At 37.3% G+C, this 25,333-nt stretch overlaps 1 long non-coding RNA gene across 1 annotated transcript; it reads left to right on the forward strand.

The window, feature by feature from the left end:
- The first annotated feature begins 1,904 nt into the window (after positions 1–1,904).
- On the forward strand, positions 1,905–14,961 carry LOC150063520 (uncharacterized). Its single transcript, XR_016535437.1, has 4 exons — positions 1,905–2,323; positions 3,727–3,918; positions 4,536–4,590; positions 14,890–14,961. It is a non-coding gene; the product is annotated as an uncharacterized LOC150063520 (long non-coding RNA).
- The last annotated feature ends 10,372 nt before the right edge of the window (positions 14,962–25,333 follow it).

The raw sequence follows: 25,333 nt of genomic DNA on the forward strand, positions 1-25,333 counted from the left end.
TTAACCCACAGACGTATAGCCACCTAATCTTTGACAAGGGAGCCAAAAAAATAGTATGGAAGAAAGACAGCCTCTTCAACAAGTTGTATTGGCAGAACTGGTTAATCACCTGCAGACAACTAAAGTTGGAACCTTCTTTGTCACCCTGCACCAGGATTAACTCCAAATGGATCAAAGACCTGGAGGTAAAAGCAGATACACTGAAAACTTTACAAGAAGGAATAGGAGACACACTAGTTCTCCTTGGCACAGGTTGAAACTTTCTTAATAAAGACTAAGAAACAACAAATCAGAGAAAGTCTGGATAAGTGGGACTGCATTAAACTGCAGCACTTCTGTATGGCAAAGGACATAGCTAGCAAGCCAAATAGAAAGCCCATAGAGAAGGTCTTCACTAACCATACAATGGACAAAGGCATCATATCTAAAGTATATCAACATCCCCCAAAATTGAATCACTCCAAAACTAATCTCCAAAGAAACAACCATCCCATTAAAAGATGGGCCAAAGATTTAAAGAGAGTCTTTTCTGAAGAAGAAATAAGAATGGCCTATAGACACATGAAGAAATGCTCGACATCTCTGGCCATAAAAAAAATGCAAATCAAAACAACTTGAAGATTCCATCTCACTCCAGTTAGAATTGCCAGGATCAAGAAATCTAATAACTGAGTTAACTGTATTTCATTTAAAATGTTTCCTTGTTATAAAATTTTAAGATTATAGTAACTATTTCTTAATTATCTCTGGATATAGTTTTATCTGGGGCCTAGCATAATGTTAAGTATTCAACAGATATACTGGGGAAAAAGCAGAAATGTGGCTCAGCTCTACTCAAAACAGCTTAGTTGGCCTGCCTCTGCTCACTCTATTTTATACCAAGTGATAGCCCCAAACATTTGTGCCTAAACCAAGACAATGAGCTTGTCAAGGTAGGTGATCTCTCAATAGTGAGCACTTCAACTTTCGTGCAAACAGAGGTTAATTGGAAGAAGTTGATTATGTTAAAAAAAAAAAACCAGTGAAGTGATTTGTATTCAAGGGAAACTTACAGTCTAGTCTGTATTCAATTTCAACTTCCTAGGAAACCACAAATATCATTTTAAGGAATTATATCACTAAGAATCAGATTCATCCAAGAGAAATTATATAATTCTCTACAAGGTCTGTTCTCCAGAGAAAGGGAACAAATTAAGCATAATGTGTGGTCCTTATTATTATTATTATTATTATTTGTAGTCTGAGTAAAAACAATGGTCCTTGTTTCAAGGCACACGTTTTAGGGTGGTATCATCTGCCTCTATCCTGACTTGCCTGCTTACTTACTTTCTTGCATTTAGAAACTTGGTGTTTATCATTTCCCATACAATGATGGGATGTTAGTGCCAGTCTCTGCTCACACCAACTGACTGCTCTGTCATATGTTAATTAGAATATGTTCAGTGTTCTAGCACATATGACTGTTTTTTTATGCAAAGTTAACATATAATTTTTTTTCTTGGGAGAAAATGGGAAAACGATATCAAGCTGTTTGCAGGAAATACTCAGTTACTAAGTGTTTCCAGATGCTCTACTATGTTCATTGAACATACCCAATAATTAGCAAAAACTAGCCAAAAATGTGGAAAACTTCAAAACAAATCTCATAAAAACATTCATTTAGGTTCTATGTGTTCTGTCATGCTCAGAATACTTCCCGATTATTTCACTGGCATTTTCTTTTTCGTGTATGACATTTAAACTCAGGACCTGTGCACTATTCCTGAGTTCTTTTTGGACAAGGCTAGTGCTCTACTTCCTGTGACCACACACCACTTTCTCACTGGCATTCTATTACTGTGGCAACATCTCCTTCCCAGACAGTAAAAATCCCACTCTTGAGGGTACATTCTGTTAGTCCCAAGTTCTCTAGTTTGCACAGGGCTAACATCCAGTCAGTTGGTGAAGCTTTTCCCCTTACCTCTGTGAAAGATTCTGTAAGTTCAAGGTAAATTTGGTGACTGCATTTTAGAAGATGACATGACTCTCATATTGGATTGATACTGTTTGGGTATGAATGCCTTCAGGCTACCCTAAATATGTTGAGTACATGGAGGTGAAGAACCCGGAATCAGTGAACATCGATTCTTGGTAACAGCAAGTGGCAATGTCTTGGAGAGTCAACCCCACAAACACAGAAACATATTTGTTTATTTGCATCACATATCTATTTTTAGGAATACCAACATTTTTTAATTGACCAGAATGAAAGAATTTTACATTTTTTTATTAGCAAGGAGTTATAAACCTTTACAGGCTGTTCTAACAAAGGACAACTCTTTAGGTAAGATAAGGGGACAAGTGTATATTCAAATATCTCATAACAAGAGGAACTTGGCAATTATTAAACATATTGCTGAGATTTCTTTCTCTAAAGGATGTTGTATAGTGACTCTCCTCTCTACTTTTTCTAAAAAGGATTTGAAATCGATACTTTTACAAAAGTAGAACATCATAAACAAGACTGATTTCAGAAATCTTGACTTGGGTTATGGTCGCCTTTTCAAAAACTTCAAAGATTTACAGAAATTGCTACTAGACTTTGTTGTGATCTTTCCCAGTTTTCTCTAGGGCATTGGATGAAAGTAACAAATATCAGAGACTACTATAGTTTGCTATATGATTTCTTTTTGACTTTGTTTTGTTTATTCTGTTTATACTGACTTTATCCTGTGACCTTTGAGGCAAAAAAAAGTCTGCAGTCACAGAAGATATTGTCAATCTGAATCCAAACTCATATAGATGTCATAATGTTCAAATGAATCTGTACACTTGTAGATTTATTTTTATGTACATTAATATATCAAAAATACTTCCTTGACTACAAGTTCTAAAATGGCTCCACATCCCATCAGCCCGCTTTAGCCTTCTTCCTACTTTCTTTTCTTTCTTCACACCACATCATAGATATTTATCTGCTCATTTGTTTACTACCTGGTACATCCTTAGTGCCTAACACAATGTTAGAGAAAGAAGCTATGTGTATGTCTTGATTGTATAAAGTATTTTATAAAGCTATAAAAATTTAAGACATAATTAGGGACATCTGAAAGGTGTTTATCCTTGAAACTATAAAAATCCCTTTATAATGTGGTGGAATTATTGAAGAGAATGGATTTTAACACCACAAGGACCCAGGTTTAAATCCTGACTCAACCACATGCTCTCTGTCTTATTAATCCTTTTTTATTATTTAAAAATGAGAAACAATATATCTTTTACTAACCTGAATTCTGTTTATGGATTAGAAGCATATTTAAAGTATCTCTCAAAGTTTGTTCAGTTCAGGATAACAATAGTAATAATGTAATTTCAGTAGTCCTAATTTCAACAACAATGACATCAACTGTTAGAATAATTAAGGTATTTATTATAGCTGAGGGAAGTTCTGAGCATTTCATGAAAATCATTTTGCTAGAAGTGTCAGGTTGCTATTGGCAAGTTATACTTCATTCCTCTTATAATTGTTTCAACTCAAAAGTTAATGCATTAACTTTAGGTTATCATTGTACATTATCTATGTGTAGATATGAGAAATGAAGTTGGAACAGTGAGGCCATTCTCTTTTTCTCTCTTTCTCTCCCTCTCTCTCTCCCCCTCTCTCTCAAACATAAGGCCATTATTTTTGAGGATTCTTCATGTATAAAGAAGATTAAAAGGAAAATTCTGGCTTTTAAGATTTCCTAGTGTTTAAGAAACAAATTACGGCTCCATTGAAAGGCACCCTGCCACGAGAATTGCAGGAGCTAGACTCTGGATCAACACAGAAGTTGGGAGTGGGGGAGGCTCTCCAATTGCTCAAGAAAACAGAAGCTCAGCCTTTTCAACATTTCTGAAGTTAGAAATCTGGCACGACACTACTGCTGCCATAGCAGCAAGGTAGACCTTTCCTATTTTCTTCTGCTGGTCCTAAATTTTAATGTGAATGACATGGGGGTGAGGAGGCATAGAAATCAAAATAGGGGGACAAAAGGGAATAATCTATATACTTCCATCCTTCTTGATTTCGTAACCTAGTTAGGATTTTACATCAAGATTCAATCTATCAAATTACATGCTACTGAGTACTTAAATTATTAAGTAGTCTCCATTTTGTGCTGTAAAAGAACTGGGTATATTTTGCTACCAGAAAAAGGTCAAGGGACTTATCTGAATTTTTATCTAAAGAAGTAACAGGAGAAATAGCTTTATTAATTGATATCTTTATTTTCTTTCTGAATAATAGAAGGACATTAGAAGATTGAATTTCCCAGTGGGCAAGTGTTGTCTTGAGTGTTTCAGTTTGATCACCTTAGCTGTTCCTATCCAGTTAGCTGGAACAATATAACTGATTGTGGCTAGTGTCTGTAATAGAAGTGGTAATGCATACTTCTATGTATATTTTGCATGTTTTCTTCCCAATCATGGGATTTCAGTAGGCTTTGTCTTTCAGATACATGATAGCATAGATATAATGCCTCCATGTCTTGGGTCCTACAGCAGATTTTTTTTTTTAGGCCAGTCCTGGAACTTGAACTCAGGGCCTGAGCACTGTCGTTGGACTTTCTCAAGGTTAGTACTCTACCATATTGAGCCTCAGCACCACTTCTGGCTTTTTCTGTGTACGTGGTACAGAGGAATCAAACCCGGATCTTCATACGTTTGAGGCAAGAACTCAAACTCCCAGCTGCCCTATAGCAGATTCCTTTAGTGAATTGCTTGTGTGTAGTCTAAGAAATAGACCCTGCTGTATTAAACTACTGATATTTGGTGACTAGCATTATATTAACGGTCTGTTGTAAACAATAAATTCACAGATTTATCATATTTGGTGCTCTTCATTTTCCCTTGCCTTATTCTCTAGAGCAGCATTCCTTTCTTTCTCACTGAGGTATAGCACTTCCTATAATGCATGCCTCTTGATAGTAATCTTCTAGTTTTCAGTGTTCTGAAAATATTTCTAGCTCTTCCTTTTGCAAATTTTTTTCTCTTACCGTATCATTAGAGACTTGCTTTTCAAAGTCAATAGCTAATTGTCATTCTTTTGGACTCATTTCATATTTCCTGAAAATATTTGTATTTTTTCTCCTCATTTTTCTCTGCTTTCTGTCTTTGACTTGTTCCATTTCACTGATATTTCTAGGAGTTTTTTTCTTTGGCTTATTCTATTTAAGTATTTCAATTGGAATATTTCAACATAATTGATTATCTTCCTCATTATTGCTTTAAATATTTTAGGTATTTTATAAATACCTCATTTTTTAATTCTTTTCAAATCTCAATTAGATGTATTTATTTCCATTTGTTTATTTTTCCATTTGTTTGTTTTTTCATTTGTTTGTGCTAAGCCCATCATTTGTTTTAACTTTTTATTGCATTTTTCATTTACAAAGACATTTGGTTTTTCTCAGTTTTGTTTGTAGTTTCTTGTGCTTGTTTTCTATTTTTTGTTCTGTAATTTCTGTTAGCTACTTTATGATGTGTTTTTGACAGTAGCCTATTTTGAAGCTATTCCTTTTTGTTGTTGGGTTTTTTTTGGCTCTTAAAGTTTCTTTCCTCATGTGTTAGAAAAACTGGAAAATGAATATATATTTTTTGATCTTTAAATATAGAAGGCTTATTTAATTAGATGTAGCATGCCTGCATCCTAGTAGCATTTGTACAGTATTGGTGTTGTATTGTTTTTCCTGGATCCAGGAAACCCATCCCATCAGAAGTTACTCCGTTCCTCATTTTTTATTTACTTATTATGTTTTTTAACAATGCTGGAGATTGAACCTAGGGTTTTTATTCATTCACACATGCACACACACACACACACACACACACACACACACACACGTACATACACACAAACATCCTTACATAATCACTGAGATGAGCTGCTGATTTGTGGTGTTAGGTTCAAAAAGAAGGACATGAAGGCAAGAGAAAGAGTAGGCAAGGAAAGGGTTTAACACCAGTACAGAGTTCTTAGGGTGAGCCTCCAGCCAAAGGTAGAAACTCCTTGCTTATACTCTAAAGCATTTATAGAGGAATGATAGAGTAATAGAACTATCTGGTGGAGATGGTTTGAAAAAAACTAACGGTGGGACAAATGGTGGGAATTCAGGTCATGGTTCGAGGTGAAGTAATGGCTCGGCTTGACCAAGTCCAAGCTGGGAGTGGATCTTGGTCTGGTTCCTGTCCACATGTTTATCTAGTCTAGGAAAGAAGGCAAGGCAGGAGTGTTGGTGAATAAAAGCCACTGTTTTGAGATCTCAAGATGAGGACATCTGGGCATTGCACTTAAGAGTATGATATCTTCAAATAATCATTTTTTGTGTTTCCCTAAAAGCTTACGTTGGGCTTGTACACTCATTTGTGGCATGCTTCTAAGGTGACTGACATAGCCATAATGAGATTTGAAATCTAAACTGACTGGAGTGTTTTTTTTTTTTTTTTTTTTTTTTGCCAGTCATGGGCTTAAGCTCAGGGCCTGAGCACTGTCCTTGGACTTTTTCAAGGTTAGAGCTCTACCACTTGAGCCTCAGCACCATTTCCGGCTTTTTTCTATGTATGTGGTACCGAGGAATTGAACCCGGGTCTTCGTGCATGCTAGGCAAGCACTCTACCACTAGGCCAAATTTGCAGCCTGACTGGAGTGTTTTTAATGAGCTACTGTGCTTCCTGAGAAACTCCCTTAAATCTCATAAAAGCTTGTCATTGTGTACTGTGTACATGTATTTAGGTTCTTAAAAGGCTCCAGAATTCCAAGAAATATTCATGATATGTGTTTTCTACCTAAGAATTTGAAGCATTTCTAAAAGCTAATAATGTCAAAGGTGAGCTATGACCCATAGAACATTAGATGTTTGGCAAATTTAAGGCTATTTTTAGAGTTCACTTTAGTGCCTAGATAGGAATGCATGAAACACGATGGTAAAGGTATTTTCTTCCTGCATCATGCTATTTTTTATGCTTAAGATTTCTGGATGGCAATTCTTGTTGTTTATCAGTATAATAATTTGCATGATGATGTTTATTTTTTTATTGTCAGGATAATGTATAGAGGGGCTACAGTTATATTCCTCAGGTAGAAGGTACATTACTTCTCAAACATTGATACCCCTTCTCATGTTTTTGTCCCCATCTCTCCCACCACTCCCTCCCAATCATCTTGTTTTTCCCCCTTCCCTTCCCCATTCAAATAAACAAAAATGTATATACAGTATACCAAGTAATAAAGCCTGAGATTAACATGAGATTAACCATAAGAGCAAAAAAAAAAGCCATATAACGAATGATTGTTGTCCTTAATGTACTATGTTGTCTCTCATCTCCTTTGCTGTCCCTTAGTTATCTCATATTGTTATAGTATCTCACTTTGCTATCTGATATATTGAATTTATTTGTATTTGGTTATTTGAAATTTGATAGGGAAGGGGGGAAAACCAAGACGGGTGGAGGGTGTTGGGGGGGGAGGGAAATGTGTACCAAGACATGTGAAAGGGTATCAATGTATGTGAATTAATACACCTTCTGTCTGGCAAATATCATGTAACCCTTTTACTAATTACAATTTAAAAAAAAAGAAATAACATAGTACATTAAGAACAAAAAACACACAAGATGAAGCTCTTTTTTCCATGTCCTAGAGTTATTTCATTTAGTCTCATCCTGTGCGACCTTATGTACATAAGTTTTGAGCTATTGTAATCCTCTGCTAGAAGAGTCCTACTACATTATTACAAATGAGGGAAACCATTGAACCTATGTTCCTTTGGGTCTGACTTACTTCACTTAATATGATTTTTTCCAAATCTTTCCATTTTCTTACAAATGGGGCAATGCCATTCTCTCTCATGGTGGCATAGAATTCCATTGTGTATAAATACCACATCTTGTTGATCCATTCATCTACTGAGGGGTATCTGAGTTGCTTCAGTACCTTAGCTATGGTAAACAGTGCTGCAATGAACATGGTTGTGTTAGTGGCTTTAGAATGTCTTTGTTTCTGGATGATTGGGTAAATGCTAAGGAGTGGGATTTCTGGGTCATTGCTGGGGCCTACCGGCAGCAAATTGGGGTTCCTGAAATAGGGGGCAGGGACTGGAAAAAATAGAAGAGAGACAAACACATGGGGTCCGGGAGGTCTGCAGCCCAGGTAAAGACTGCAGCCCCGTTTATTTTCAACTCAAGGCTTATATCCCTTCTTGAAACCAGGGAACTTCCAGGTGTTACATTCATATGGTAAATCTCAGGTCATTTAAACAGAATAAGGCCAGAAAACAATAAGACAATAAAGCAATTGTCTGATGCAAATCAAGGTACAGTTTGATTCCACGCTGGTTCCCAACAGGTCATAGAGGAGCTCTACCTTTAGTCTTTTGAGGAATCTTCATGCTGGCTTTCTGTAGTGGTTAAAGAAGTTTACACTCCCACCAACAGTGTAGTAATGATCTCCTGGCCACATCCCCACCAGCATCTGTTGTTATTAGATTTCATGATAATGGTCATTCTAACTGGTTTTTCTTTTTCTTTCTTTCTTTTTTTTTTTTTTTGCCAGTCCTGGGGCTTGGACTCAGGGCCTGGGCACTGTCCTTAGACACTTTTTGCTCAAGGCTAGCACTCTGCCACTTGATTTACAGTGCCACTTCTGGCCCTTTCAGCGTATGTGGTTCCAGAGGAACAAACCCAGGGCTTTGTGCATGCCAGGCAAGCACTCTACCACTAGACCATGCTCCTGGCCCTCAAAGTTGTTTTGATTTCCATTTCTTTTATGGCCAGAGATGTCGAGCATTTCTTCATGTGTCTATAGGCCATTCTCATTTCCTCTTCAGAGAAGTCTCTCTTTAAGTCTTTTAGTCCACCTTTTAATGGGATGATTGTTACCTTGAGGATTTGTTTTTGAGAGATTCAGGTTTTTTTTAGCTGTACGTATATTTTAGATGTGAGGCCCTTGTCTGTTGTATGGTTAGTGAAGGTCTTCTCCCATTCTATGGGCTTTCTATTAAACTTGCTAGCTATGTCTTTTGCCATATAGAAGCTCTGCAGTTTAATGCAGTCCTATTTGTCTGAACTTTTTTTTAATTTGTTGTGTTTCTAGGTCTTTATTAAGAAAGTTTCAATCTGTGGCAAGGAGACCTAGTGTATCTCCTATTCTTTCTTGTAAAGTTTACAGTGTATCTGCTTTTACCTCCAGGTCTTTGGTCCATTTGGAGTTAATCCTGGTGCAGTGTGATATAGAAGGATCCAACTTTAGTTTTCTGCAGGTGTGTTGTAAGGGTCAGTGCTTGAGGAAGTCACCAAGAGACACTTTTCATGCAAAAGCAAGAGCGAGCTTTATTCGGGCATGCTCGGGCTCCCAGGTACACTTGACCACGAGATCCGCAAGGTTCGGATCAGTGGCTGAGAGCCCCAAGGCCTTTTGGAGAGGATCTTATATAGGGCCATACCATCCGTTACCACAGAGCCTGCGCATTGATAGCCAATAATTTTAAAGCATTACAGTGATGTCTGTACGCAGGCAGCCAATCCGTTTGTAACAGATCATATATGTTAACCAATCATTTTGGGGAGGAATGCATGTCCTAATATGGGCTAGCAAGGCATACGTGCTGAGTTGCGCATCTCAATAGGCCCGAGGTCTGGGGGAAGTGACCCTTGTCCTGGTATAGAGTTAGCACATTTTGTTTGTTCTTTTTAAGGCCTGGAAGGTGTAGCTGCCGGCCAGCTGCAGATTACAGATAACAGGACAAGCAGGATGTGGGCTGTGTCTTAGGCCCCGGAGAGAGGGTGAGGTCTCTTGAGAAGCCTCTTGGGTCTATTTGGTGAAGTATTCACAGATGGGGGGGGATGGTTAGGCAGTTTCCTATAGCAAAACATATTTGTACAGAAGCCAAAAACAGCTTGGTTAGACTAAAAGAAAGGGAACAGAATTTTGTTTCTTTACAGCGTAACCAGTTTTGCCAGTACCACTTGTTGAAGAGGCTGTCTTTCTTCCATCCTTTTTGTTGGCTTTCTTATCAAAAATTAGGTGGCTATAGGTCTGTGGGTTGATTTCTGGGTCCTCAGTTCTATTCCATTGGTTCTCAGACCTGTTGTTGTGCCAGTATCAAGCTGTTTTGGTCATGATAGCTCTGTAATAGAGTCTAAACTTGATATTGATATTCCTCCAGTGCTGTTTTTTTCTGCTAAGGATTGTTTGTGCTATTCAGGGTCTTTTATTATTCTATATGAATTGTTGAATTACTTCCTCTGTTTTCTTAAAGAATGACATTGGGCCCACACTGAACCAAGAAGAACTAAGCCAACTCAACAGGCCTATTTCAAGCTCTGAAATAGAAATGGCAATTAGAGAACTTCCACCTAAGAAAAGCCCAGGGCCAGATGGATTCACAGCTGAATTCTACAAGGTGTTCAAAGCAGAGCTCACACCAATACTCGTCAAGCTCTTCAACAAAATTGAAAATGAAGGTTCCTTACCAAACTCATTCTATGAAGCCAGTATAACGCTCATCCCCAAACTAGACAGAGATTCATCAAAGAAAGAGAACTATAGACCTATATCTTTGATGAACATCGATGCAAAACTTCTCAACAAAATACTGGCCAACCGTCTACAACAACTCATCAAAAAATTATACACTATGATCAAACTGGATTCATCACGGGGAGGCAAAGCTGGTTCAACATATGCAAATCAATTAATATAATTCAACACATCAACAGGAGCAAGGACAAAAATCACATGATTGTCTCAATAGATGCGGAAAAGGCATTTGACAAGATCCAACAGTCCTTTATGTTAAAAGCTCTGGAGAAACTAGGAATCCATGGAACATTCCTCAATGTAATAAAGGCTGTGCATGAGAAACCTACTGCTAGTATTACACTTAATGGTGAAAATCTAAAGCCATTCCCTCTAAAATCAGGAACGAGACAAGTATGCCCACTCTCTCCACTACTCTTTAACATAGTACTAGAATTCCTAGCCAGTGCAATAAGGCAAGAAGCAAGCATAAAGGGGATCCAAGTAGGGAAAGAGGAAATAAAACTATCCCTCTTTGCAGACGACATGATTCTGTATTTAAAGAATCCTATAGACTCTACTCCCAAGCTCCTTGAGCTGATTCAAAGCTTTGGAAGAGTAGCAGGCTTTAAAATCAACCCTCAAAAATCAACTGCCTTCCTTTACGCCAACAGTGAGAGGAACAAGGCAATAATCAGGAAAGAAACTCCTTTCACAATAGCCTCAAAGAAAATAAAGTACCTAGGAATTAGCTTAACTAAGAATGTAAAGGACCTTTTTGATGCAAACTTTAAAACCCTAAAAAAGGAAATTAAAGCAGAACTAAGGAAATGGAAAAACCTCCCATGCTCCTGGATTGAAAGAATCAACATTGTGAAATTGACAATCTTGCCAAGAGCTATCTACAAATTCAACGCAATACCCATCAATATCCCAATGTCATTCTTTAAAGAAATAGAAGAGGCAATCCAAAATTTCATATGGAATAATAAAAGACCCCGTATAGCAAAAACACTTCTTAGCAGAAAGAACAGCGCTGGAGGAATTTCAATTCCAAACTTTAGACTCTATTACAGAGCTATAATTATCAAAACAGCTTGGTACTGGCACAGGAACAGGCCTGAAGACCAATGGAATAGAACTGAGGACCCAGATATTAAACCACAGACCTATGGCCACCTAATCTTTGACAAGGGAGCCAAAAAAATAGAATGGAAGAAAGACAGCCTCTTCAACAAGTTGTGCTGGCAGAACTGGTTAAGCACCTGCAGAAAACTAAAGTTGGATCCTTCTTTGTCACCCTGCACTAGAATTAACTCCAAATGGATCAAAGACCTGGAGGTAAAAGCTGACACACTGAAAACTTTACAAGAAGGAATAGGAGATACACTAGGCCTCCTTGGCACAGGTCGAAACTTTCTTAATAAGGACCAAGAATCACAACAAATCAGAGAAAGGCTGGATAAGTGGGACTGCATTAAACTGCAGAGTTTTTGTATGGCAAAGGACATAGCTAGTAAACTAATCAGGAAGCCTACAGAGTGGGAGAAGATCTTCACCAACCAAACAACGGACAAAGGCCTCATATCTAAAATATATCAACAACTCAAAAAATTGAATTACTCCAAAACTAATCTCCAAAGTAACAACCATCCCATTAAAAAATGGGCCAAAGACTTAAAGAGAGTCTTCTCTGAAGAAGAAACAAAAATGGCCTATAGACACATGAAGAAATGCTCAACATCTCTGGTCATAAAAGAAATGCAAATCAAAACAACTCTAAGATTCCACCTCACTCCAGTTAGAATGGCCAGGATCAGGAAAACGAATAACAACAGATGCTGGAGGGGATGTGGCCAGGAGGGATCACTACTACACTGTTGGTGGGAGTGCAAACTCATTCAACCACTATGGAAAGCAGTGTGGCAGTGCCTCAAAAGGCTAAACATAGAGCTCCCCTATGACCCAGCAATTCCACTACTTTGCATTTACCCAACCATCCAGAAACAAGGACATACTAAACCCACTAGCACAACAATGTTCATTGCAGCACTATTCACCATAGCAAAGATATGGAACCAACCTAGATGTCCCTCAGTTAATGAGTGGATCAACAAGGTGTGGTATTTGTACACAATGGAATTCTATGCTGCTGTCAGAAAGAATGACATCGCCCCATTTGTTAGGAAATGGAAAGACTTAGAAAAAATCATATTAAGTGAAGTAAACCAGACTCAAAGGAACTTAGGCTCAATGGTTTCCCTCATGTGTCATAATCAGTAGAAACTTGGGCTCTACTAGCAGAGATCTGCAATAGAGCAAAATCTTGATACATAATGCCATATAGAATGATGTTAAATGAAAGGACCTCCAGGATATTGAAACAAAAGCCATATAATGAATGATTGTTGTCCTTAATGTACTATGTTGTCTCTCATTTCCTTTGCTGTCCCTTGGTTATCTCATATTGGTATAGTATCTCACTTTGTTATCTGATATATTGAATTTATTTGTATTTGGATATTTGAAATTTGATAGGGAAGGGGGGAAAACCAAGACGGGTGGGAGTGTGGGGGGGGAGGGAAATGGGTACCAAGACATGTGAAAGGGTATCAATGTATGTGAATTAATGCACCTTCTATCTGGCAAATATCGTGTAACCCTTTTACTAATTACAATAAAAAAAAAAGAATGACATTGGGATATTGATGGGTATTGCATTGAATTTGTAGATAGCCCTTGGCAAGCTTGCCATTTTCAAGATATTAATTCTTCCAATCCAGGAGCATGGGAGGTTTTTCCACTTCCTCAGTTCTGCTTTGATTTCCTTTTCCAGGTTTTTAAAGTTTTAATCATAAAAGTCCTTTACATTCTTAATTAAGTTATTTCCTAAATACTTTCTTTTCTTTGAGTTCATTGCAAAACTGATTGCTTTCCTGATTTTTGCGTCGCTGTTCTCGTTGTTGGCATACAAAAAGCAGTCAATTTTGAGGGTTAATTTTATACCCTACAATCTTGCCAAAGTTTCGAATCAGCTCAAGCAACTTGGGAGTGGAGTTTATAGGTTTCTTTTATAGAATCATGTCATCTGCAAAGAGGGAAAGTTTCACTTCCTCTTTCCCTCTTTGGATCTCCTTTATGCTTGCTTCTTGCCTTATTGATCTGGCTAGGAATTGTAATACTATGTTAAAGAGGAGTGGAGAGAGTGAGCATCCTTGTCTCATTCCTGATTTTAGAGGGAATGGCTTTGGCTTTTTGCCCTTAAGTATAATGCTAGCTGTGAGTTTGTCATATACAGCCTTTATTATATTGAGGAATGTTTCATGGATTCCTAGTTTCTGCAGAACTTTTAGCATAAAGGGGTGTTGGATCTTGTCAAATGCCTTTTCTGTATCTATTGAGACAATCATGTGATTCTTGTCCTTGTTCCTGTTGATGTGTTGGATTATATTAATTGATTTGCGTATGTTGAACCAGCTTTGCCTCCCTGTGATGAATCCTGTTTGATCATAATGTATAATTTTTTGATGAGTTGTTAAAGATTATTGGCCAGTATTTTTTGAGAAGTTTTGCATCAATGCTCATCAAATAATTGGTTCTCTTTCTTTATGAGTTTCTGTCCAGTTTTGAAATGAGGTTTATGCTGGCTTCATAGAATAAGTTTGGCAAAGAGCTTTTACTTTCAATTTCATTGAAGAGTTTGAGGAGTGTTGGTGTGTGCCCTGCTTTGAAGGCCTCATAGAATTCAACTGTGAATCCATCAGGTCCTGGGCTTTTCCTGGATGGAAGGTCTCTTATTTGTCATTTCTATTTCATTACTTGAAATAGATCTGATGTTTAATTCTTTTAGGAACACCTCAAAAACTGCCTGAGGTTGAATCTATAAGATCCATTGGAATGTGGTACATGAATGTACAACATACTAGATTTAGCATCTCAGGTGATCTTGGTCTCTGTCTATCATTTTCCTTTTCATCCTGATTTCCTCACTGACTTCTCTGCCCACAGATTCCATCTGTCTTCAGCTTCAAGTCCAATTCTGACTTGAGGCATTAATATTGTATATCGTGTTCTGTGATTTAGGACACAGAGCCTCCACATTGGCCCCTGCCCATCCAAAGGATGTCTGCATCATCATTATTGACAGACTGAGCGACCGCATGTTGTCTTTTTGTATTGTCTGCAAGTAACCATTTGGTATTCTGTCTGTTAGACCCTGGAGAGTACTCTTAAACACGGACCTTTGTTTAGCAAACATTTTCATCTTACTGTCTAAGACATTTGGAAAGGGAAGTTTCCCTTATATGAATATCATTGCTGTGGTATTTCTAAATCATATTTTTGAATTTTTATTGCAGATGGAGAGGATAGCTGTCTACAGAACTGACTTCATTTGGGACACCCATTGTCTCATAGATAAATAACAGCCGAATAAAACTTGGGTTTCTGCTTTTATTTTGTGTCTGCCTCCTTTTGGATAGATTTTTGTTCAACTCTGGACATTATAATGTAGGAACTATTGTAATACCATTCTGCAGATAGGAAAAATGAGGCATACTAAGTCTAATCTGTATATATGCTTTTGTACCCATTAAATTGCAGATCCGTGACTTAAACTCAGTGTATGAGGCTCACAAGGTCTCTTCTATTACTGTATTCTACCCCTCTTAACAAACACTTGCAAGATTTTATTTTTAACCTGCATATTATGCTGCCATATTTCTCATCTTCTTGTCATTTTCCAACACATATTACAGTTTAATGAAAAACAAACTACCAAACTTGCAATTTTTGAAATTTCTGGCAGTAGTGTTTTACAGGTACCATTTTCTTAGGCTGAAGTCTTTTTCTTTCCTGTCTAATTGAGAGCACTACTAAAGATTCAGTTAAGAAATAGATTTCTCTGTTAATTATAGGTAAGGATCAAATATTTTAATGACAAGGGGTTTGGAGTATTATCTAATAAGAATGAGTGCTTTGGGCTGATTTAAAGCAATGATGTCTGCATTGAATATCACCCTTTATCGGTACAGATGAGCAGACTAGCCTGTACCTGCATCTTACTTCAGGCAGAAGTGGTCCACTCAGGTGGTTCATCTATCATCTCACATGCACTGTTAAAATGGTACCACACTTTATCTTCTCTTGGGTGCTGTAACCTCTTCAGGGTAAGACCATGGCTTCATGCACAAAACATGTGATGAATATTTTTTGATAGCATGGAAAATGAGGTAAAAATCACATAAGCCTTCTCTCTTCAGGGGAAAGACATCTATAATCCAAATGATTTTCATAAATTAACAACAGCTGACAAATAGTAGTTACATGGTTTCACCACAGTAGCAATTCAAAGAAAATGCTCTCCAATTAGACATTTTAATCAATATAATGTTTTTAGCAAATATATTTGAATGGTAGGTATCAAGTTCATATTATAGACTCTATAAGAGGCATACCCTCAAATTCTTGTTAAATCATAACATTTTGTTTATTTAATTAGTGGAAGGCAAATATCTGTTTGGTATTTGATGGAATGCACTTGTTTTACTTTAATAGACTTGTGAAGAGATGCCTAGGAAGCATTTCAATTATTTACTTCTGTAGCAACATAATGGCAGGATGGTTTCCCCATTTGCCCTTAAGGGTCACTTGTTAGTTCAATGAGAATGTCATCTAAACATTTAATTTTCAGTAAGACAAATCAAGGTTAGAATGTAAGAAAAGAAGGCAAGAGGAGTGGAGAAAGTTAATACTTAACAAAAGAAAGAAAGATAGGAAGGATGGAAGAGGAGGGAAACACAAGAGGAAGAAAGTGAGTTTGTATGCAAAAATAAGGAAGGACTTTTGAAGTTAACTGGCACTGGAAAAATGCAGAAGAGACATGTCTGAGTGATGGTGGTGTGGGGGCTGCTGAGGAAATATGCAAATAAAAATAGGTATGTGCATATATCAAAACATAAAGAACTAAAATGAGGAATTATCTTCCCATTTTCATTGAACATTCAATGGGACAAAAATTGTTCTGAAAGTACAGTGATTACTGCAATACATGCTGAGTTCTTTTTGTCTTCCTCTGTAAAGGAAGGAGGAAAACAAACAGACAAAACGTGAGATTATTACTTAAATGTTCTTCAGCCTTTTGATGTTGCAAGGGAAGGGAAGGGAACAACAAAATGGTGAAGGACAAAGGTGGAGCCAATGCAATGGTGATATTCACAAGACACTATGTTGTATTTAACTTTACAACCCGGTGGGAGAGATTAGAGAGGAGGGATAGTTGGTGAAAATTAGAGAAGGGAGAATAATATTCAACAAGAAATGTACTCACTACTTTATATACTTAACTGTAACCCCTTTGTACATCACCATGACAATTAAATAAATTAAAAATTAAATAAATTACAAAATTAGGGGAAAAAGTTAAGTTTTAGATCCCTAACTATTTTTTTTGTTGGTTGTGGGACTTGAACTCTGGACCTAGGCATTGTCCCGGTGCTCTTCAGCTCAAGTTTACTGTCCTATCCCTTGAGCCAGAACTCCACTTCCGGTTTTCTGGTGGTTAATTGGAGATAAGAGTTTCATGGCCTTGGAGCCAAGGTTGTCTTGGAACTATGATCCTCAGGTCTCAGCCTCCTGAGTAGCTAGGATTATAGGCATGAGCCACCATGTCCAGCTTACAATTCTTTTCCATATATTTTTATTGTAATTTATAGAAGAGTTGCATTATATTCACCAGATAGAAGGTGCGTTAGTTCACATATATTGATACCCTTTCTTATGTCTTGGTCCCCATTTCCTTCCCCCACCCCCGCACCTCATCTTGTTTTCCTCCCTTCCCTATCAGATTTCAAATAACCAAATACGCATATATACAATGTATCAGATAACCAGATGAAATACTGTAACAATATGAGATAGCCAAGGGATAGCAAAAGAGATGAGAGATAACATAGTACACTAAAGACAACAATCACTCATTCTATATCCTGGAGGTCTTTTCATTTAGCATCGTACTACATGGCCTTATGTATCTAGCTTTTGTTCTGCTAGAAGTGCTCAAGGTTTCTACTGATTATCAGCTTACAATTTTTTATATATTATTTTGTTGCTGTAAAAATTCTCCAACAACAAAAATCACTCATTTAACTTTTAATTTCCTGGTTCAAAAGTTAGTTTGCAAATAGACTTCTGCAATTAAATGTTAAATATGGCTCTTAGATCATTAAGAACATCTATTTGAAAATTATAATTAAAAATTAGTATTAGACTCTAAGTTCTAAAGCAGTTAGTACCCACCATATCTGTTACAATCTATGACATGATACGATACTTTGAAGTACTTTAAAACCGACAATCCTTTTCAGTTTTTAGGTCATTATTGTCAATATAAAATACAACAAATTAAAAGCTGAGTGTGTAGTTGTCATAATCATGTACTTTGCATGGCATCAGTGAGAATGGTCATGGATATACAAATCATTTGTTATTTTCCTCTTTGCCATAATTTATTGCCATAGCAATGTTTTCTATATATTATGTAAAACATTGCATTTGAGGTTATTGAGTTATTTCTGTAATGTAAACTTTTCAAATTCAGGGCTGTGATGTAAAAAGACAATGAGAATTTGAACAGGTCACTTTTGCATTTGTTGTTGTTGTTGTTACTAGGATTTGAACTCAGGGCCTTACTCCTCCTTTGCTTGCTTGCTCAGCTGGCACTCTAACCTTTGAGCCATGCCTAATCCTGGCTGGAGCCAGGCCTCCAGCCATGCTCTCGATTAGTAATATTAGAGATAGAGTTTCAAGGATTTTTCTGCTTTGGTTAACATTGAATCATGATGTTGGAGAGCTCAAGACCTCTCATAAACTAAGATTGTTGGTGTGAGCCCATGTTTTGTTGACTTGTTTGAAAAACGTAACCTTGTGTGTTGATTCAGGGTATTACTGAGACAGTTTCTTGAAAATGCTGTGGGCTTTTAAAAAATAATCTTAACCTGTAAATAATTTCTTAATGAAAAATAGAAATATAAAGAAATTGATAATGAATTTCAGTGCTAATTAGTCACATTAGACAAATTGGCAGCCAGTCTATCACAGCTCTGACCTGAAACTCTCTAATATTCGTATCTCATTTCAGTGAGAAATGCCTTGATGATTGTTTAACTTCCACTGGGACATAGCATGCATTCCAGGAAGAAGTATTGGTTGTGGCTTTCCTTGTGTTGCTTCTAGGTCACAGGCAGTGGCATCTTGATAGCTAGCCCTGGTGACAGAGTAGCAGCCCTGTGCATCTTCAATGATCCCATTTCCACTTTATTTTATTTGAAACAGTAATCTGCTGGCTGCTTCTAGTTAAGATGCATCACTCAAGGAGATTAAAAAAAAACAACCTGCATTCCTGTGAGTTGTCTTCTGCAATGGTTAAAGTGTAAATGCAAGAAAATCAGCCTTTTAAATTATTTGCTTCAAGATACTTAATTCAGCAGTAGTCAATGTCACAATTTTTTTTTAATAGGAAATGCTTCAGGAGTTTGTGCATTGTCCTGGCCTAGATCTACATGGATCCTCTCTATGTTGTTCCAAATTTCAGTGTATGTGCTGTGGAAACATTCATCTTGGAAACTGTGTGATTTTGGACAATTTGCTTGGCCAATGTTTTGCCATTAATGTAAAGAAGATCATCATATCTTCTATTGAATTTGCCTTAAAAGCTGAAAAATCTTCTCTAAAGTGCTAGGCCAGCTATAAGAAAATGTCCTTGCTATTATTTTCTTGTGTGTGTTTGGTATTTCCAAGGTTTTCTGAGTGTGGCCACCTGGGGCTCTGCTTCTTATTAGGATGTTTTACTGTCTGCCCTCTGCCCCTCTGTGCCTGCTTGAGGGTATCTCCACACCTTTTCTTCTGGCGCGGCAGAACCTTCCCTATGCACCACTACTTTTGCACCTTTATTTCCAAGCTTTTTATATTTTCCCCAAGCACAGCTGAATGGCAGGTATTATAGATCTTTTCTAACTTAATATTATGTTTCTTGCAGAAAATAAAAAGTGCCACTTTTCTATCTAAAAACTTGTCTCCAACCCTGAAGGTTACTTTCTCTTATCAAAATGTATCCTTTCATTTTTTGATTTGCTAGCTTATTAAATTGCTGCTCATCTCTGCTTGCTCCAGAGGAGATCTAGCTTTATTTGTTCTGGTAGTAGTACGTCAAAAACTTAAACCAAATATAAAGATACTGGTCTATATGCATGTATGTATGGATGTATGCATATATATATACACATACACACATATTTATGTATATCAGTAAGAAATCTTTATCATCTTTGTTTTGATGTATGTATGTATGTATGTATCTACATCTACCTATCATCTCTATAGCTATCTAGCCTCCTATCTCTATCATTTATCTACCAATTTTGTCTATTAGTCTATGAATCTATCTATATCTTTGTATGTATGTACCTCTCTAAATCATCTATGTATCTACCTAGTAATCCTATCTATCTATCTATCTATCTATCTATCTATCTATCTATCATCTCTCTATCTATCATCCTTTTTGATAGGATGGATGCCATCCTTCCCTCAAGTTTCACCTCTAGCCACTGAGCCCTGAGCATTCCTGTCCATCCTCAACAGGCTTACAGTAAATTATCTTTCCTCTGAGTGACTCCCAGAATCCCCTAACTCCCTACTAACAACAGGAACTCTGACCTTTGGGTTCAAGTCACTTTCCTCATTTCCAATTATTCTCCCCCAAAAGCAACTCTGCTGGATCGTTCCAGTTGGCACTCTTTGAGTTTTCCCTGCTTGGCATGATGCATTTTCTCTGCCACAAATACAAAATTAGCTCTTCATTTTTATTCTCAGAGCCATTTGTTTCTTTTAGGTGCAAAACCAAAAACACCATGGTTTTCTGTAGTGTAGATGTCACTTGGACAGTTAGTTTTGTCATATTAGTTTAAAACAGATGAAACAAACACTCACATCCTGATTGGCATGGTGTTGGAAAATGTCAGTTATATTTGTACCTTTCTTTTTTTCAATTGCAGCTTAAGATCAAGAGACCTTTGCTGACTGAGATACATGAGTATTTGCATGGTTAATAGAAGTCAAGAAGGTTTGGGTCTTTTTTTCAACCTGCTCTACTCTAAGAGTGGACTCTTCATTTTTATGCAGTCAACTGGTTGACCTAACAGGACTGAAATAATTTGCTAGTATTGGAGTTTTCAGCTAGCAGTCTCAGCCATGGAGTTCAGGAGATGCGCAAGCACAATGCCAGCACATACATAGATAGTCTTTTGACACTCAATCACAGAGCCAGTGAAATTAACATTGTATTGTTTTCTGTTTTTCTTGCTTTCTCTCCTGTCAACTGGATGGAAGAGGAAGGTGGCAAGATCCCTGAACTCATGAGGAGACCTTTTTCACACTGTGACATTGCTCAAGAGGGCTTTCTGTGACAGAAGCACTATGCCCTCTAGCATGAAACCCAGGGCTGGATACATACAAAAAGCTAAGACCATGGGAGCCTGGCATGACACTGGGTGGTCTGTCTTCTTTGCTTCCTCCTCACCAGGTTTACAGCAAAACTGTCAAAGTTCTGTGCTACTTCTTAGTGTCAAACTGGCTTCAAAGCTTCTGGCTTAAAACTAACAACAAAAAAAGTGCTACAGTGAGGTTGGAGAGCAGTCTAGAATTGCCATGCATATCACAAAGCTCACACATAGCCAAAGGGAATTCCCTTCTCATCCCCCACCCCACCGGCCAAGTACTGAGTGGCTTTTTTAGCTCTCATCATTTGAAACTAGGGCATTCATTATGGCTGAAAACACGAATGTGAGTGCTTTGGAGTATCTGTAAGATGCTTGATTTAATTATTTAAACATTTGTTTTTAAACTATAATAAAGCCCTATACTTTCTACAATAGGTTCTGTACCTCTTCCCACGTTAGAGATTATCAGAAATAGCCTAGGCACTGCACTTTAGCTAAATGGTTTTTTTTTTATGTCATAGGTTTTTATGTCTATATAGTTATGTTTATATTTCCATTACCATGTCCATAGCTTTGGGTATGCAGTTATTGAGTCCTCGTTCTTGTACTCTTTGGATTTAATAGCCACATATTAAGGATACCATGCGCCTTTTGTTCCTTAGGTCTTGACTTGTCTCACTCAACATGATTCGCTCTAGATTCATCCATTTCCCTGTGAATGCCATTATTTTATCTTGTCTTTTGGCAATGTAGAATTCCATTGTGTATATATACCACATTTTATGTATCCAACTAAATGGTTTTTGAGCTACTTTTTTTTTAAGGGGCTTTCTCTGACATCACTGAATTTTCATGACTATAGTTGTATTAGACGTCTGATAAATTCTGGCCTCCACAGAATGGCTGAGCTAAATTTATAATAGCAAGTACTCACTAAAGCACATAAGAGATGAACTTATTAAAATGTCAGACAGTGCTCGGGGGCCTTTTGCAGCCCAAGCCTCCCTCTGACTCTGGTTGCTACAGACAAAGCAGAATGAATGAGAAATCCTCCAAGCCATGTGGAGAAAAGGAAATAAAACAATGATGATGATGTATACTTGTACTGGGGGATCATGTTTATTGCCCAACAAACAAGGTACTCATTTACTCAATGTGTTTAATGCAGTGAGCATTTGTTATTATTATAAAATACACACTAGCATTTTGAAGCCTGATGCAATGAATATATGGAGGAAATATTTCATTTTTTCCTCTTAAAGATTCATAGAAATCAATGGATACATGTTAAATGTGGGGCTGGGTATGGAGACACACATCTGTCATACCAGCAGAATGAGCCTGGATCTGAGCTACTTAAACTGAGGGTACCTTGAGTTATATCACAAGACTTCATGTCCAGGTTTATTCTTATATTTTGCTTAAGCACATTATCTAGTAGTTTCCTAAGAAAATGATGCATGGGAGATTTGTATATATATATATACATATATATATATATTTTTTTCCATTTGTAAAATCAGCCTTACTCTACCCCACCTTTAATTAGTCCTGAAATTCTGTAGATCTCAGTTAAAAATAATTTTCTGGTAGCTCTTTAAAGAAAATCATTTTTGTATTGTTTTAACAAATATGTTTGAGGAGAGAAAGCCAGTGCTGTTCTTACTTCTAATCTCTGTTAAGTACCTGGTCTTCCTTATCTAAAGGTTTTTTTATACATTTTTTCTGTGGTTTGGAGAAGTAATGTCAGTGTTTTCTGTTATGTGAAAGCTCAACTCACTGGAATGAGTTGGGCCAGCTTGCATTTATTTCTATAGAAGTCATCTCTTAATCATCTTGAAGAGTAAGGTAAAAGGAAGATAGTAGAAGGCTTTGTTGCTCAGTGGTGTGTCACTGTGATAAACACATAAAAGACAACATTCAGTCTCATGGATTCAGAGTTCATGGTCACATCATTACATTGATGGGAGCCCAAGGAAAAGCAAATAATCATAGAAAGGACTCTTGCGTGGATTCATCTATTGATGGAATCAGAGCCCTTAGGAGCCAGTTACTTCCCCAAAGCTCCATCTACTGGCAACCAAAACCTTACATTAGCTTTTGAATAACATTTCAGATTCCAGGCCTAAACATTTCAGACAAAGGAGTAAAACTGTGATGTGAAATTAATTTACTTCGCAAATTCCACATGTCTTCTAGTTTCAGCCGTCCTTCTGCATTTTCTTTAAGGAAGTCTCTCCTATGCGATACTAAGAAAGGTAATGTGTGACTTCCATTGTCTTCTCAACAGCTCTCTGGGGCCAGGCAACTACTTGTCTTTTATAGTGAAGGGCTGCGTGTTTCTATAACAGCTATATTTTCTTGTCTATTAAGATTATTTACTTATCTCTTTCCAGTCATCCCTCCTTCAATTTTTTTAATCTCTGCAGTAAAGACATGGTTTAGCTTTCTGATATTCATTTTGTTACACGAGCAGTCAACAGGATCCCATTCTCTCTCTCTCTCTCTCTCTCTCTCTCTCTCTCTCTCTCTCTCTCTCTCTCTCTCTCTTGTTTGCCATTCTTTAGCATGCATGTGTCCTGAATAAGCTAGATGATGGAGTGTCTAGAATTCTTAGATAATGGATCAGATCATCTGCACAGAAGGAGAGTTTGACATCTTCCTTCTTTATTTGGTCCCTTTTTATATTTTCCTCTTGTATTATGGCTTTGGCTAGAAATTCCACTATGTTAGTGAATAGGAGTGGGGGGAGTAGACATCCTGACTTGGTCTTGATTGTAGAGGGAAGGATTTCACTTTGTCACCATCATGTATGATGGTGCCTAGAGGTCTGTCACATGTAGCATTTATTAGGGAAGAAATGGGTTACGTCACAATAAATACAAGGAAAATACAGAATGAGGAAATGCTTAGCAAATGATTACCCAAACAAGCCTTAATATAGTAGATATGGATTTATCATTAGACAATCACAGTCTCCCCAAACGGACAAACAATGAAATTGAAACCATAATAAAGGATCATCCAAAAGAGAAAATCCTAGGACACAATCAAGTCACAGCTAAAGTATACAAGGTGAGAAGAATTAATGGCATACTCCACGATTTATCCATAAAATTGAAAAACAGGAATCATTACCAAAATCATTTGATCAATCCAGCATTATACTTTCTCCCAAACTGCATAAGGACACAAACACAAAAGAGAACCATATACCAATCTGTTTAATGAACACAAACACAAAACTTCATAATAAAATACTTGCTAACTATATTACACAAGTAATCAAAAAAGTCATATATACCCAAATCAAGTTTGTTTGCTGTACTTACATAGATCAGTTGTGAGGAGGAGTGTTGATCCTAGTTGTTAAATATGAGTGAAATATATGAGTTTTAGTATAAGGAAGTAGGGAGGTGACTAAGGAGGGATAGGTTAAACAAAATGAAAAGAAAAAGAAAGAATAAAAACAAGAATTATCAAACAAACAGAACTACTAACACTAAAACATGCAAAAACAAGTCTCAAACAGTTTTCACTCTTTGATGAGGATATTGTTACCAGCTGCACTCACTTTTTATAATGGTCCACCTTATTATTTTATTTTATTTTTTTTATATATTTTTATTGAAATTAATAGAAGGGTTACATGATATTTGCCAGATAGATAGTGCATTAATTCCCATACATTGATACCCTTTCACATGTCTTGGTCCCCATTTCCCTCCCCCCCACCCTCACCCCTCATCTTGTTTTCCCCCGTTCCCTATCCAATTTCAAATAACCAAATACAAATATATCTGATATATCAGATAACAAAGTGAGATACTGTAACAATATGAGATAACCAAGGGACAGCAAAAGAGATGAAAGATAGATTTCCCTGTGACTTTTGGAAGATGGCGCCGAGACAATAGGGACGCTGCCTAGCTCTCTCTCACAAAAAGAGAGAACCAGGGAGTCCCATGAGACAATTACCTTAAGAAATCCACAACAACAAACTCAAAAAGCAACAGAGAAGGACTCAAACTGGAAAAGAAATCCAGATAAAGCTTACATCCAACTTTCTCAAAGAATTCGGAACGCAAGGATCCCTCCCCCAGCCCTCGCCGCCGGCTCTAAGCCGCAAAAAGCCGCGGGCAGCCCCAACCGCTGCAGAAACCAGCACAGGACCTGGCCAGCGAGCCGCAGAAACAGCGGAACCCAGACGTGGAACATAGGCGGCAGAGGAGACCCGAGGAGATTGAAAGACTCCCCAACACCGTGGAGCACCCACAGCCAAACGCAGAGACGTGAGTACCACAGC

The sequence above is a fragment of the Megascapheus bottae genome, chromosome 5 (assembly GCF_031878675.1).
Source record: "Megascapheus bottae isolate mThoBot1 chromosome 5, mThoBot2.hap1, whole genome shotgun sequence".
NCBI lineage: Eukaryota > Metazoa > Chordata > Mammalia > Rodentia > Geomyidae > Megascapheus > Megascapheus bottae.